Here is a 17,418-nt window from a genome sequence, read left to right on the forward strand (position 1 = left end):
CAAGTTTGTACAGAAATCCGCTGGCTGCAAGGAAGATTTACAGTAAACATCACATAGGATGGAACTGCTCCATGGAAATTATTCCACAAGAACAATCCTGAATGAGTATATATAGGCAGATTAAAAAAAGAAACATCTGGGAAATATGGTAGAAGGCAAAGGAAGACTCAACAGATGAGGTATTGCCTTTTCAACAGGGACCACAAGACGGCCATCAACAACAAAGGTGTCTAAACAATATTGGCTCAGCCTTGGAAGGTGATTTCATGTTGACAAGGCACACCAAAGGAGAAAGCACATGGGGTGTGCTTCTGCTGTGCTTCAGGGGAATCTGGGTAGTGAGAGACTGCACCCTTCACATGCTGCTCTGTAAATGGAAAAAAGAGAAAGCCTAGCCTTCACAGACCCAGTCTTCCAGTGCTTGCTGGAAAAAGGCACCACAGCTTTAGAAGCAACTACAGCAGCTTGTAAGCAAAAAGGATTAGGTAACACAAAGTGCCAATAAGAACCTTGAGCCTGGAGAAGGACCCAGATTTGGACCAAGTGCCGCAAGAATACTTCTAAATTGGACTCACTATTCTAAAAATATACTGTCAGTATTCATCCATTTCATTTTGAGCCCAGACACTTTAGTATTATGTCTCTCGATATTCTTATAAATGCCATACTGTAAGATAGATGCTTTGATAAATGGTGAAATGCAAAATCTAGCAAAACTGACCTATAAAGGTAGGGAGCACCAGTTGACTATTATATTGATGATTATATTTGCTCCAGATTGAGCAAAATTGCCTTACTGTAAAACACTTTGGGAATACACAGTTCCCTATCTAATGTGACATTATTATTATTATTATTATTATTATTATTATAGATTTGGAGAGGGGGAGGAAATCTAAAGTGTTAGCCAGGGAAGTTACCATTGAACGCCCTTTTTGGTACTGATTTCATTATCACTAGGATAAATCTTAAGAAGACTGTTCTGATTTAGAAATATGACTGCTTATCATTGAGGTGTAGAAACTTCATGCTACATGTTCAAGCAGCAACTTATGTACAACATAAATGAGGGAGTTAAAACTAAGAGCAATTATTCACGACCAGCTTTCTGTGTGTTGAGTAGTATGATGAGTCATATATTTGTTGTTGTTGACAGATTATCCCTAAATCATTCAGTCTAGCTGGGAAACTTCTTCCCAGGGAAAGTCTATCTTTAAAGTTTGGAGATCAGTTTTTGTATCCTTTGTTTGATTATTGTAAGAGAAGGCACCAATTCTCCAGAGAATATTTATGGTGTGTGTGTGTGTGTGTGTGTGTGTGTGCATGAAGGGCTGCAGGGTAGCGGAATTCCTAAAAATTGTGTGCTTCCCCCATTATGCTGGTTGATTCCTTCTGTTGGTGGACAGAGATCATTGGTTACCACTCACTGATTATTTGTTTGGAATTGTTTCACAATACTTTTTTTTCCAATTAATTGGAGTTTCATTAGTTTTTCTTTGTTGATTTGTCAAGGCATAACAGGTTTTATACTTCATATTAATGTGGTTGGTTAGATAGGAGGATGAATAGGGCATTCTAAACTCTGTTCAGTTTTGCGTTTGCTGGATTTTGCCTTTTAAAACAGCTAAAATTGCATGAGCTGTCGCTAGCAAATGGCGTATTGTTACATCACCCAAACAGAATGGGTTTCTGCTTTTGGACAACATATCTCTAAAGTTCCTGGCAGATGGCTATCGCAGGAGGTTAGGAAGGATTGAACAATTTGACAAACACAGCCTCGGAGAACCTCCTCTGGAATTCTAGAGAGGGTTTTCCAGCTAGACTTAGTCATTCCCCCCCCTCAAATGTCTTGGCATGGCTGATCACTTGAGGGTGACATATGGTAGGAACACGCTCTGAGGGACAAGCCTCCCGGATGGCAAACAGCACCATGCAAAACAGACAGATGGTGGCTTATTCAACCTTGGAAAGTCGTTTAATCCTACATACTGGCAAGGCCTGAGTGTAAAGAGAGACAGACACACAACCCTAATGGAATCTGAAGCAAAGATGTGATGAGTTCACTTACAAATTGCCTAGGACTGAGACTGCAGCAGAGTTGAACTGATATGGTTGTACACAAGGATTTGTGAACATACGAGTTCTGGTTGTTTTGAGCAACATCATAGACTAAAGAACATCGAACAAAGTCAGCACTTGTTCTTTCAGCTAAAATTAAAATGGCATATTTGAAAAGCCACTGATGATTTGAATTGTTCACTTGGTTGAAACTTTGCTTAGGAGAGGTACCTGCTTCTCTTAAGGATTCTGATTACATTTTAAAAGTGAAGTATTCAGGTCTCATTTTCTCTGTCACAAACCATCAGGTTTATAAATACCCCCCCCAACCACATTTATATTGCATTTATTTGCATAATACATACAAAGAAAATGGTGAAATGCAATATTTTGCTGGCTAACAATAGAGGCCAACAAACTAAACAGTGGTAATCCATTAAAAATCCAGTTTGTTTTTTTTAAAAATACTACTATGTTGGTTTTTTTTAATGTAAATTTTAAAGTCATAAAACCTCATATTTAGGTTCCAACTCAACTAAATCATTGCACTGGCAGGAGCCAACACAATGACTCCTGCTAGTGCAACAGCGCTTTCCTTCCTCTCTGCCTCTCATGCCCTCCTCCAAATCGTCTCTTGGGGGTTGGGAGAAGTCCCAGAACAGCACATGGAGGTGAGGCACATTGTTCCATCTGGGAAGCAGAAATGCTGATGGAATGATTGTATTAGCACAATGCTGAATTCCATCCTTAAAAACCTCACCAATAGTGAGAAAGTGTTAACCTTTTTATGATTATTGGAGCGATATTTTATAGAACAGAGTCCTCCTGCGTAGAAAGTCCTTCTAAAGGATGTCCAGCTTCTGAGTTGTCTTGAAAATGCATAATAATTACTCTTCTGATCACTGCAATAGTTGGTCAAGAGTTTGGAAATATTCGTGGCTGAGATTTCTTCTCTGTGTTTCCTTCTCAGAATATTTGCCATCACATGCTTGGTTCCAGAGTGCTCATATCCACTTGAACTGGTTTCAAAGGGATACTGTGATTCTCCAATGTCTGCCTTGGTAAGTAGAGCTGTGTGTGGTGTATCCACAGTCAACCTCCCACCTGATACAGAGACTCTTAAGTTTTGTTTTGAGTAGCCCTGTCATTCTTGATTGTTTTCCCCATCTTCTCCAACACTCTTACCCAACTTGGTGCCATCCAAATGTTTTGGACTACTATGCTGACTGGGGCTGATGGATGCAATAGCCCAAAACAGCTGTAGGGGAAGGTTGATGGACACCAGACAGATGTCAATTCTCCCAAAACACCTCAAGATCAATAGTTTGAAAAGGTTTGCAAAGATTTTAAAATGTGGCTATTAGAATGATAATAAAGATAGTCTTTCTTACAATGAAAACTGAAATTAAAAATTAAAGTGACCGATCAATATGCACATGCTGCCTCTTTCATTTTGTAGGCAATAGAAAAGGTTTTCATTTTGTAGACAGGCTAGACACAGCCTCCTCTTAGAGATTGTGTTTCAAAAAAGGCATATATTTCCTTGCCTGCATTCCTCTGGATACTAATAGCTAAGAGGTGCAGCACTTAGGAGAGGAGCCAGCTGTTTGCAGAAATGTCTTCTCTGCCTACAAAAGAGAGAGAAAGTTTCATGGCTCCTAGAAAAACTGACACAATTGTGTTTTCTCAGACATTTCTGCTGAAACAGCAAAGTCTACGTCAAACATATGTATCACCAATGATTCCTTCTCACCCCCAATATCAGCCAAGGACAATGGGAACACAAGTCAAACCGTACATTTTTATATGCTAAATAAAGTCCAAAAGGTGGCCATAGGCATGTGAACTATTTGTCCTTTCAATACAAGTTCAGATACTCTTCTCTATAAAGCAGGTGTGGGAAACCTTTGGCTTTCCAGATGTTGCTGAACTGCAGCTCCCATCACCCCTGGCAATTCTCTATGCTTGCTAGGGCAGATGGGCATTGTAGTTCAACAACATCTGAAGGGCCAAAGGTTCTCCACTGCTGTCATAAAGCAGGAGGTATTGTTGGGGGTATTGCCTGTCTCATGTTATTTTTATCTATACTACATAGCAGGGGAGGGTAACTTGTTCTGGGTAGCTGGCCAGATCTTTCCCAACCACTGTGGATGAAATCTGACCAATGGGAGGGTCCGCTTGCCTCACATCAGGTGACCTGTCTTAACTCACACTTTCTGAAATGAAACCGTGTGGGTGAAGGCACATCCCACAAAGCAGTGACAATTGGCTGATCTTCAGCTGATTGTTTGTGCTTGCAGATTGCTAAGCACAGCACTACCTGACCAGTATCTGATGTCATAATAAGGCAGGTGAGTGTGATTTGGCCTAAATGGCCGAGCAGCCTGGGTTCTCCACTGCTCCCATATTGTGTGAGGGTTGCTGGCTGACCATCTCTTTTGCAGGTTGATTCCTGGCTAATAGTCCAGAATGATCAGTTGATGTTTTATCAAAGGGAGCTAACAATGGGAAATGCTCCCCTGGTACCCATGAGTCAGTCTCTCTCTCTCTCTCTCTTGGAATGTGATGCAGTCAGAGCTTGAGGAAGGTAACATAGTGCAACACCCTCAAGCTTTGCTAGAAATTAGAGAAAAACAGTTAAAAGGTGTTTTACCACTCAGATTTGGAGACAATGAGAGAGCTGAGAGTTTTCTATTTCAGGTTTAGCTGGAAATTAAGGTGCAAGTTTGTGGAGCTGCAGAAGTTGCACTGTAGAATCTGATGCAGGTTGTGTTGCCTGCTTGCAGAAGTGTCTTTTCCTTCTTTTGCTCTGCTTTTACAAGTAGATATGAGGAAGGCACCATAAGCCTCCAGTGCTCTTTTAATCAATGGCAGAGCCAGTATGGTATAGGGAACACAGAAGAAGCACCAAATTTGGTACTGAGCGCACAAGAATTCTGAGAACCACAGAACCACTAAAGAGGTCATCCAGGAAAAGTAAATCAAGGCCCATGTCACATTCTTGAACTAGGATCCCTGAACTGCAGAGTTGCACTGGCACTACAGGACTGAAAATAATTTCCTTATCCTGATCCCAGTCCTAATTTGGGGAAGAGAAGATTCCAGTGCAGCCCACAGACCTTTCCTGGCATGCTGCCATTGGCTTGGATCCCAGGTTGCTCTGCTATTCATGCAGGGGCAGTGATTGCCACTCACACTGCAACCCCTCTTCATACCGAGGCTGATTCTGTCCCAAACTCAGGCCTGAATTGACTGAAATGGATCAAGATAATGTGTTCCCTCCAAAACAGTCTTATAATCCAATATATATTCATCTTAATAATAGCAGTTTCCCAAGGATCCTGGGTGGTATTCAGTGTTAGTCCTACTCAGAGTAGACCCATTAAAGCTAATAAACATGACTAACATAGATTCATTAATTTCAGTGGGTTTACTCTGAGAAGCACTTAGCTGAATACAACCCACGGTCTCCAACTTAAAACAGAAAAACCAAATCAAATGTTTTGAGGCAAACCCTATTTTCAATAAAGCAGACAATATTCTACTCATTTCAAAGGATGGGTTGGGGAGAATAAATTCTAGGGATGTTTCCAACATATTTCTTGAAAATACATCATCTCTTCTGTCTCTGAACGTCCTTAATTTTGTTAAAAAATAACACTTTAAGCTTTTGGGCAGTTCTTCCTAAGAACCAGCATCTTACTGTTATTTTTCTTAGCATATCCTTTCATTATTAAAAGCTTGGTTCTGCAGCTGTCTTGCATACAGATCCTCCCTTTGAAGTCCCAATAGCTTCCAGCACTGAGTGGACTGCAGACTTTGCCTCTGTGTGTTTTGGTTATGTAACAGATTAGATCACTATGAGCATAGTCGGATGATCTCAACAGAGTGGAAATGAGGGATTTGAGCAGGAGAAAGAACGAGATACAGCGTTTGTTTTAGTTTTATTTAAAAATGATTGCTACCCAAGATAGCAGCATGCTGTTGAATGCGAAAGTAACCACACCATAGCAAATGCTACCTTCCTTTCATTTTTATATTAGAAAAATGTTTCCCATGTGGCAAATAATAGGATTATTGGGAGTCAATCAAAGCAACACAAGGGACTAATGAAAGAAGAGGGGGGAAGATACATGGCTTTCTAAACATCATCAGAAATCTGTAGGTCTCTTTAGTTAAATATTTGGTAATGGCTGTCTAGTAAATTATTTGGTTAGCCACATAAATAAAACGTTATTTCATCTATATTTTCCTCATCCCTCTGAGTAAAATTCATGCCGCATCCAATTTGGATACAAATATATAGTCTGATAATTTGTCAATAGCTAACATATGCTGTGGAAGTTAAAGATCAAGGCAGTGCAACATACACTCTTAAAAATGCCACTTCTACAGGAGACTAAGGGGCTGGTTAGCACAGTTGGTTAGAGTGTGGCGCTAATAATGCCAAGATCCCTGTATGGGCCATTGTACATACTTCGTACAGGAGATGAAACGAGTTTCAAGCACAACCTGCAAAGTTAAATGTGGGTAGTTTATATCCATTCCGTATCTGTCATATTTTTTTCATATTCAGTATGCCTTAGTAGGCAAGTACTTTTTGACTATAAAAGAATAGTGGTGTGTTGTTTTTTTTAAAAAAAACCTCATTACATTTATATATGTCAACAGTGATCATTGTGCTAATTATGTTTATAAAGTTGGGGTCCAAGTCCAGTTGGCTCCTCTGCTACAGTAGGATACTTTTCCATTCTTACCCCTGCTGAGTTTTAGTATCTGGTAGCTGTTTCCATTTAACATAGCAAGCAAGTGGCATACTAGTATGCTGATTGTGCTGAATAATGGAAATGTATTCCCCATAGGATAAGTGACTTTGTGGCATACTACAGATGTAGCACTAAACTGTGACCCCCATCTGCACTCTACATTTTAAAGCAGCATCGTACCACTTTAAACAGTCAAAGCAGTGCAAGGTGGTAGCACACAAGCATGAGACTTATGTATGTATTACCAACCTAAACCATAGCTTTGTATTACATCCATACCAGGCCTGTGTTTGTGCCAGCATGTGTATCTGCAAGAAATTATTGTCCTCATCAGAAAATAAAAAAGTGCAAGTTAGGAAGACACCCTTTTCTAAAGCACAGTTCAGTCCTGCTTTACCTTTTGCTACCTCTTATTGTGCTTGTGCAGAGATCTCAACAACATTCCCTTTTAAAATCTGCTTTTGGTTTTTCTTGGAGAGGTGTCATTTTTCGCTTCAAGAAGCTGAAAGTTCATCATGCGACTCAACAGATCAGTAAATGAAGTTCTCGAGTGTTACACACATGCAGTGCACACTTCAGACAAGCAGCTAACTTCTCCACTTCTGATAGCATTCAACTGAAATCTCAATTTTCATAATGTTTTAATGAAGAATGAAAAGTTGCCTTAATGTGGATGAGTAAGCCATTCCTCAAGTCATCAAAGAAGAAGGGGAAAATAATAATTAGAAGTCATGCCTGAAAGACTATCTGGTGTAGTTTAATGGCAGGTTGGCATTTTCTTCCCGCCCCTCAAATCATGCCAGGGGGAAATTGCTGATGAGTCATGATATGCTGTAAGTGCTGCAATGAGGGGGGCATGTCAGAGTATGATTCATAAATAATTGCTGGTAGGGATGAAAAAGTCGACCAATATCCTGTAAAACAGGGAGACCTGTCACAAAAGCTTAATCTACCTATAGTCAGAGGATAAATTAATGACCAGTATGGATGTCACTTTAATTTTGCTCCTGCAACGTGTGTACCACAATGCAGTTACATTGGGTACTTCCAAAACAATTTAACAGGAATTCAGTACTGAACTGTCTGGGGCTTTGTTGCTTAATAAGATGAATCTCAAACTTTTTTTTGTAATTATGCTGAACAGCAGTTAGTAACTTTGCAGGCTTACTCATTTGCAACTAATGATTTCATTTAATAAAATATAGTAAATCTAGACAACAACCAGGACATTTTGCTAGCATTTCCTATGCCACAATTTGGAAGTGTGTATAAGCAAAGCAAACTTTATAGTCTGCAAACTATACAAGGCAAAGGACAATAGCGAGTCTCCACAAATTAAAATAAATTCTGTTTGAATTAAGGCTTTCAAAAAGCATTTGACAAAGTCCCTCTCATCGAAGTCTCCTGAGTAGACTTGGCAGACATGGGATGACAGCTCTTCCTATGAATCAATAACTGATTAAGAAAAGGAAGCAGAGAATAGGAATATCTGGACTGTTCTCAGTTAAGTCACAGTGTAAGTTATCCTGAACATAGGTGCGAACTCCCTTGGAACCGTGGGTGCTTGAGCACCCACAAAATCCCCCATGAAGGGGCTGGGCACCCACAAATTTTGGTGCCATGGCCATGAACGCTGCATGGCACCCATAGCCCCGGGCACCCACAGTTGTGGGGCCAAGCTGGCACTCCTGATCCTGAATATGCAGTATTGCGGGTGGTGCTGTGGTCTAAACCACTGAGCCTCTTGGGCTTGCTGATTGGAAGGTCGGTGGTTCAAATCCCTGTGACGGGGTGAGCTCCTGTTGCTCTGTCCCAGCTTCTGCCAACCTTGCATTTCAAAAGCATGCCAGTGCAAGTAGATAAATAGGTATGGTGGGAAGGTAAACGGCATTTCTGTGCGCTCTGGCACTTGTCACGGTCCTCCATACGCCAGTGGCGGTTTAGTCATGCTGGCCACATGACCTGGAAAGCTGTCTGTGGACAAACGCCGGCTTTCTTGGCCTGAAAGCGAGATGAGTGCTTCAACCTCATAGTCACCTTTGACTGGAATTAACTGTCCAGGGGTCCTTTACCTTTTTACCTTTTTATTGTTGGAAGAACATAAAAAGTATCTTGCTATATTAGACCAAGACTCCTCTATACCTATTCCCTTCTGATTTTGATCCACATCTCTTTCCTGCTTTCTATTAACTGGATTCTAGGAAAGGGGTGGCCACCAAGCAATTTCAAATGGCCCTGGAACTTTTCAACAGTTTGGTGACAGTGGTGCCCTTTTTTATTTTTAATGTATCAGTCCACTTTGTGTATACAGTGCATTAGAGCAGCAGGTGAATAAGATCTTCCTCACCTTGCCTTGTTTCAAGGCATTCTATGGGGCTTTTCATACAGTTCCAATGGAGCTGCTGCTTCCAGATCACTAAGCAATGATCAACAGCACTCGGGTATCATTGGAGGTTTCTGATGTTAACCTGAGTACCAGTGATAAATTCTATGGAAGCAGAGCTTCTGTTGGTAACCACAGGAGAAACCCCATGGACCACCTTGAAGCAATAAGCCAGGCAAGAAAAATTGACTTTGCTGGAAGCTGCTACTTCAAAGGGCCCTGAGGCAGCAGTTCCCAAGGCCTTCCCTCATCCCTGCCATCAAGAAAGGTAAAAGGCAAGGGAAGCTGCCTGCAGTTGAATGTGCCTGCTATATACACGATCTACACGATCGTGCAAACCTCTTTGTGTGTTGTGAAAGAAAGGGAGGGAGAGAGAGAGATTGTCCGCGGCAACTTTGGCAACACCCATATTTTGACCATACTCACTGTACATTGTAGTCTCTTGAGGTTACAGTGGGGCAATGTGGTCCTCTGGCTGAAAAGGTTTCTAGGGAATGCAGAATGCTGTCATGATTCAAGTTTTCTCTTTCACCCAGCAAGAGTTTCCTGCTCATTGTCGACCCAAATATGACAAATATTGTGAATCTAGTAATCTACTAGCTTCTACTTTCATTTGGCCTTAATGTGGAGGTGTTTTTTTAATGTCAGGAGGAGGCTTGATTAATTTATCTGGGTTTGATATGGGTAACATTTAAAACAGTAAAATAAGTTTGGTAGTCCGTTCATTTTTATTGCAGCTCCCTTTGCAGCAATTTACCTCATGGAGCAGAGAAATAGAGTTTGTCAGAATTATTTCCAGATACTTAATTTACTGTGGAATTACTTAATGCCTGTGTTTTTAAAAATACATTCAAACCAATTATAGGCAGATATTTAGTTATATTCAGTATATTTATTTACATGAACACATTACCTGCGCTTTAGCTTTGTATGCAAGTTTTACCTTTTCATTTCATGTATTTTTGTATTAGGTGGTTTTAAAATTTTACTTGCAAACCACACAGATAACTTTAAAAAACAAAAACAAAACAAAACTGGGTATTGAAAGTAAATGCATAAAACATACTTCCTCCGTAAACAAATCGGAAACTCTTATCTTGGGTGGATTGATTTTAAATTGTTTTTTAAGTTACAAAGAGTTAAATATGCATGCTGAAATTTAGCAGCATTGCAGATACTTCTGACAACAGTGGCTATAACCTACTAGATGTCCTCTGTATAAGCACCAATGTGACTTTGGGGACTGCTGAGACTCAGTCTGTTGCGACTGGCATCAGTTGCCACAGGCAAGTAATCACAAGAAACTGACCTTGGCGAAAGCACATTTTACACTTCAGTGCTGTTCGACTGTGTGTGTGTGTGAGAGAGAGAGAGAGAGAGAGAACAATATGAATAAAGAGAAGGCAAAAGGATTATCACAATTTTCAGAAATTTCAGAGGTACAGTATATGCACAAATATAGACTAAACCTCTGGATGCCCAATTTTATTTTAATTTATTTTTTATGTCAATTGTCCTGGAAATACGTATCAAAAAGTGCTATACGAAATAACTATATATTTTTAAACAGAAAAACATGAGTGGCTGCTTTTAAAATATACCTCTCAAGGAGTGTGCAAAACAACTAACCAAGCTTCTTTCTATTCCTCACTGTGCATTGTTACCAGAAATAACAAATTCAAAAACAATATGTATGATTTTTAAAAAAGACCTTTTATAACATAATTTTAAAATGCCTTCGTTGTGGTCCCAGTTTAAACTTTTTGCTGCAACTATGAATACTGTGCACTGTGATGGTGTCTTTTGCACTGCAACATGTGCTCAGTTGCCACTAATTAAGAACTTGATGGAGAACTTTATCACAACCCCTGATGCAAAAGGCACACATTTTCTCTGTGTTCTTTTCAACTTGCATATACAATGGCTTGAGGCCTTGAACTGCACAGTTTGTCAAGCCAGAAACAATGTTTTTCAGGGACATTGATGACCTAGGGCAGATAAGCTGACAGGCACTGTGCCGGAGGCACAACCTGCAGAATTTAGACTGCCATGTGGTAACTTATAAGATACCTTTTACAGTTTTCAACACTGGATGGCTCAAGTAAAAAACCCAGTTTAGTTTATACTTCAGATGCACGTTTGTTTCTTAGAAATATTATTTAAGATTATGAACAATTTACTTATCCCAGTGTCCAAGACGCAGGCTGGTTTGCATACCCTCCAACATGTTGCCCAGAAAACTTAGACACACATCTTTTGGGACACACTCCTGCACAAGTCATGTGATGTGACCCATGAGAGATTGTGCCCCAAAACATCTTTCAGGCCGTGGTGCCCAAAAACACACATTTTGGGCACCGTGCTCTGGAGAACACAGCCCCCCAAAATAGGATGTCCCGATTTAATTGGGGCATTCAGAGATTACCAGTTTGTCTCCAGGCCCAGTTCAAAGCACTGAGGATGACCTTTATAAATAGCATCGGTCCAGGAAACCTCAGGGGCTGCCTTCTTCCTACCAGCCTTCCTGCTCCAAAAGATTTGACAGAAGCTTGTCTCTTTGTCTTCTTGATGGTGCAGGCTTGGCTGATAAGAGCTAGGGAAAAGACCTCCTTTGTGGCTTCACCCAATTTACAGAACTCTTTGATTCCCCAGTGGTGTTTTACTGTATAACAAAAACCTTTTAGTTTAGGCAGATGTTTTATCAGCTAGGCAGGTTTTTATCCAATGCTTTTCTTATAGACTCACTGCTGCACTTTATATATACCATTGTATTTTATGGTTGCTTTGAATTCTTGATAGCCACTCTGAGTGGTGCATAGGCAGGATATACCAATTCAAAATAAATAAATAAATAATAAAATTATTGGGCATCTAAATGAGTGAAAATTAGCTTTTTAGCAGGGAAGAGGCAGAGACTGAACTCACTTGCCCTCCTACATGCTGATTTTAGGCATTTTAAGAAGAGCTTTTGCATATGCAACCCTGGCTGCTGGATTAGGGAAACCTGTGTGCAGTGCCTATTTACATGTACAATACCCAATTCAGCTAAGGATATACACTGGAAGCCTGCTTCCACATTCAAATTTCCCCCAACTGGATCGAAGCAGACCAAAGCCGTGTTTCAATTCCTGAAGCTCTCCACCCATGCAAATTGGCTGATTTCAACCACATAGTTCCAAATTGTAATCACCACTGCTTGCTTCCAACTTAATGTGTTCAGGATTATGATGCAGGACAAAAAAGGTTCTGGAAGTTGGAACAATAGGTATAACCAATTAGTAAGTCGAGTTGCCTTCCTACTGGCAAAGTATTGATCCTTAAGTGGATGCCTTAGTATATGCAAACAAATCATGTTTATTTAAATTTTCTATGCTGCCTTTCTGCCTTTCTCTTCAGCTATAATGTGGTTTCACTAATTCCCATTTCTCAATCATTTGGGAGAGAGAGAATTTCTGTTAGTAACTACGAGTGCCTCACTTCTTTTTAAGACTTCATACTTTTCTCCATAGATTATAAACTTTAATGAGTGGTCTTAAGAGTGTAGGAGGATGAATCTTACAAGCAAGCTGTTCATGTATATATTGTTAATACACGATGAGAACAGATTACTGAGAAGCAATTCAGATACCAACACAATAGTCTGCCTTGTCCTCAAAAGTGGTAATTTCTACAACATTTTGTTTCACCCGTCCCCCCCCCCCTTACCAGATGCATGAATTACTCTTTTCAACAATATGTAGCATCTGCTAATGTTCTGTGTTGCTTTCACACTGTGGTACAATATCGAGACAGCAACATTGACATGTCTGATTCATTATTATCGCGGAGATGGAACAGGCACAGTTGCCCTGCTGTAGTCCTGGTCATTGTTCTTTGGCATACTTTGGAGAGGTGGTCCTCCACCTTGGGCTGTGCACACACCATACTTTAAAGCACATTCCCCCTCCCAAAGAATCCTGGAAACTATAGTTTGTCAAGGGTGCTGGAAATAGTAGCTCTCAAAAGTAAACTACAGTAAACTTCCAGAATTCTTTTTTGGGGGGTGGGTGGGTTATGCTGAAAATGTGTTTTAAGTGAATGGTCTTCACTTAATCTCCAGTCTTAAATCAGTGGTGTATTTTTAAGAACTACTTAATATTTCAGCCACATAAAACCATCTCTGCCATAAATGTTTACTTTTCAATCCCCCCAACTCCAATGATACTGATGAAGGAATACTTTTGGAATATGAGTTGATGTCCCTCCATTTCCTCCTCCTCCTCCTCCTCCTCAAGCCTCCAGGAGATTCTAGAACCATCTGTACTGGGTGCACGTTAGAGATTTTTAAAGAGCTGAGATGCGCTCTGGTAAAGGTGTTATTGCCCATAGGCAGAACCATTCCCTGGTGAAAAGTGAAAACCCTTTTTTAAAGGCTGGCATTTTTCAGTAAGCTTTTTTTAATTTTGTGGTTAATTTTATCTTTTGTGTTTCTTTTGTGACATTACTGTACACTACTTAGAAATGGCAGTGTTAAGTGGTATAGTTGCCCTGGGCCTCCACCTGTGTAGTTGCAGTAGATGTAAATGTCATGGGCATCTATTAAATAGTGCCTATGAGGGTAACTTTATCTACCAAGCACAATAGATGCCAATTTCCAAAACCAAAGAACCATAGTTTTTCTCTCTTGTTGAGATTCATTTTCAAATTATTGGGACTCATCAAGACTATTACAGAATGCACATACAAATTTATCACCTGCGTAGCCTCACCTGCTTCCAGTGATGGAGAGAAGTAAAGTTGAGTGTCCTTAGCATACTAATGACACCTTCCTCTGAACCCTCAGATGATCTTGCTCAGCAATTTTACACAGATGCTAAAGAGCACGAGGGATAAGATGGAATCTTGCAGGACCTCACAGCTAAAGTGTTTCTCACAGCAATTGTAACGCATGAAACTTCACTTAGTTGTTTATCAGGCAAGGAAATAGAGGTTGGAACTTGAGTGCAAATACTGGCAGATTGGGGTGAATAACATATGAGAGCATGGAGACTCTTAAAATGAAGTGGATCATTAAAAACACCTCTGGAGGTGACCACTTGAATTTAAGTAGGACTGTACCTTTTAATTCAGACACTTTCCTTGAAGAGGGTCAAGCAATTGTTAAACCAGAGAGTTAACAGACATTTGAAATGCAGAGGAAAATGGAAGCTGACCAAAGTTAGGGCCATTGCCCCACTGAACTATAAAAGGAATGCTAACGATGACAGATTTTTTCTGGAAAGACCTTAAGTGATGGAAGTTTAATTTCCGTTGTCAGTAGAAAAGCTTTTGGAAAGACAACCAGCAGTGTGCCATTTTTGTCACAACCTGAAATGTCAATGGAAGAAGTTTTAGAACAGACTGGTAGAATAAACAGCAAGAACACATGAGAGCCAAATGTTCATCTAGCTTTTTGTTTTATTGACTTCAATTATTCTGCAACATAGATCTGAGAATTTTAAAGTCATTCCCATGTCAGATTGCTGAAACTCTAGAATGTGTCCTGAATGCCATGCTCAGCTAGAAAAGGGTATATATTTTGAGACTTGAAAGTAGAGTGGTACCTCAGGTTAAGTACTTAATTCGTTCCGGAGGTCTGTACTTAACCTGAAACTGTTCTTAACCTGAAGCACCACTTTAGCTAATGGGGCCTCCTGCTGCTGCCGCGCCGCCGGACTATGATTTCTGTTCTCATCCTGAAGCAAAGTTCTTAACCTGAAGCACTATTTCTGGGCTAGCGGAGTCTGTAACCTGAAGCGTATGTAACCTGAAGCGTATGTAACCTGAAGCGTATGTAACCCGAGGTACCACTGTATATACAAAGTAAAAGACAAACAACAACAACAACACAAAAACAGTAAAGTGCCTTCAGTAGTGTGGTCAACATGGGTGGGTCACACTAAAGGGAAAGCCTGCATGAGTGAGAAAGTTTTTAACAAGTGTCTAAAGCATAGCACCATAGGTGCTTGCCACGTGTCCAAAGGGAAGGAATTCCATAAAATAGGTGCAATAGTGTTAAAACTTCTGCTCTGGGTGGCCATGAGGTAGATCTCAGTGACATATGGCACAGTCAGAAGAGCATCTCCGAAAGACTACAGTGAGTAAGGGGTACAGGTGGAATAAGGCAGTTTCTCAAATAGCTTGTTTCCAGGTAGTTTATAGCTTTATATACTATCAGTTTTACCTTCAGCCTGGGCGAGTACCATAATGGGAGCCTGTGCAGTTCTTTCAACAAGGGACATAGGCTGACACTAAGATTCAGTCGGTAGTCTGGCTGCTGCACTGTGCCCTAGCTGCAGCTTCTGGACCAGTCTCAAGGGTAGCCTCACACACGGTACATTACAGTAACCAGTCTTTGGGGTTGCCAGTGCCCAGATTGCTGGAATACCTGTGAATTTTATTTACCAGAATGCGTTGACTGTGCTATTTGCTCAAACTGTTACTGATATGATTATAGTTTTACTGATATAATTATATTGATTGTAATGTTAATTTTTAATGCTGCTGCTGCTAGTTGCTTTCAGCTCAGTATTCCTGTTGGAAATGTAGAATACAAATACAAATTAAAATAAAACAAGATCAGATTGGAAAAGGAAGCATTTCCTACCAAAGATCAGTTTGTATGTCTGTTATAATAATGACAGAATACGCAATACTAAGAAAAATTTCAAAAATGTCTAAATTAGAGATCCCAAAGGCATAGTATGTGAGAGGTCTGCACTGCAATCCAAGAAAAATTCATATTTTTCAATACTTCCAATGAAAGGGGGGTGGGAAGGAATGTTCCATAAAGATAAACTGTTTATCTCTCAATAACTGAATGAATGAAATAATAATAATAATAATAATAATAATAATAATAATAATAATAATACAGTGGTACCTCTGGTTACGTACTTAATTTGTTCCGGAGGCCCGTTCTTAACCTGAAACTGTTCTTAACCTGAAGTACCACTTTAGCTAATGGGGCCTCCTGCTGCTGCCACGCTGCCGCCACCTGATTTCTGTTCTCATCCTGAAGCAAAGTTCTTAACCCGAGGTACTATTTCTGGGTTAGGGGGGTCCGTAACCTGAAGCGTATGTAACCCAAGGTACCACTGTATGTATGTATGTATGTATGTATGTATTTATTTATTTATTTATACCCCGCCCATCTGGCTGGGTTGCCCCAGCCACTCTGGGCGGCTTCCAACAACATATTAAAATACAATAGTCTGTTAAACATTAAAAGCTTCCCTAAACAGGGCTGCCTTCAGATGTCTTCTAAAAGTCTTTCTCTTTGACATCTGGTGGGAGGGCATTCCACAGGGTGGGTGCAACTACCGAGAAGGCCCTCTACCTGGTTCCCTGTAACTTGACTTCTCGCAGCAAGGGAACCGCCAGAAGGCCCTCGGCGCTGGAATTGGTATTGAATGCAGGAACACAAAGTTGTAGGAGTGTGAGGTTGTTTAAGAACATGGTCACTTTGTCCATCTTATACATGCATGCTTAATCAAAATTAAGGACTATAGCAGATTGAATTGATGACACATAACATAGTGAGCATTCTTGTAGGTGTTATGACCTTCCTCCAGCTTCCAAACAGCAGCAGTAAATGGCTAATGTTTATCAAAGTTGTAGAAGAACACCTGTAATTCATAAAACATACTTTATAAGACCATCAGTGACTGTAGATGGATTTTATGTAAAATAAACTTTCCTGGAAATTTTGGTGTTCAGACCACAATTCTGCACATATGTTAGCATAATAAAATTTTTGAATGGGAAGGTACTTCGGTGGTAATGTAGTCTGACCATCACCACTCTGCTCCATGTAGGAAATCCTAGACAGATAACTCTCCAGTCTTTGCATAAATTTATCCAGTGAAGAGAGAGAGAGCCATCTACTACCCAGGGCAGTCTGTTCTATGGTCAACAAGCAAATGTTCTGCTAACGTTGAGCCAAAATCTGCTTCCTTGAAATTTTCACCTATCACACATAGTGTTTATCATAAACTGCATATATTTGTGTCTATTTTAAAATAATGAACTTCCAGCTTGGCTAAGATTAAAAGAGTCAGGAGTTTGGACATTACCCCACCCCCACCCCAAATGAATGAATGAATGAGATCCTTCTGCCATATCACAAACTGCTTTTGAAAGACCCCCCTTTTTTTTTCTTCAAAAGGGGTTTGTGTGTGACTTTGGATGAAC

The 17,418-nt window shown here is 40.2% G+C and overlaps 1 protein-coding gene across 1 annotated transcript in view; it reads left to right on the plus strand.

The window, feature by feature from the left end:
- The window catches only part of LDLRAD4 (low density lipoprotein receptor class A domain containing 4), a 263,881-nt gene that overhangs the window by 47,396 nt on the left and 199,067 nt on the right, over window positions 1-17,418 (plus strand). The window contains exon 2 of the mRNA XM_053396605.1: window positions 3,029-3,119. The gene's annotated coding sequence lies outside the window, so the exon portion shown is untranslated. The remainder of the gene's footprint in view (window positions 1-3,028; window positions 3,120-17,418) is intronic.

Source organism: Podarcis raffonei, chromosome 7 (assembly GCF_027172205.1).
Source record: "Podarcis raffonei isolate rPodRaf1 chromosome 7, rPodRaf1.pri, whole genome shotgun sequence".
NCBI classification, from domain to species: Eukaryota; Metazoa; Chordata; class Lepidosauria; order Squamata; family Lacertidae; genus Podarcis; species Podarcis raffonei.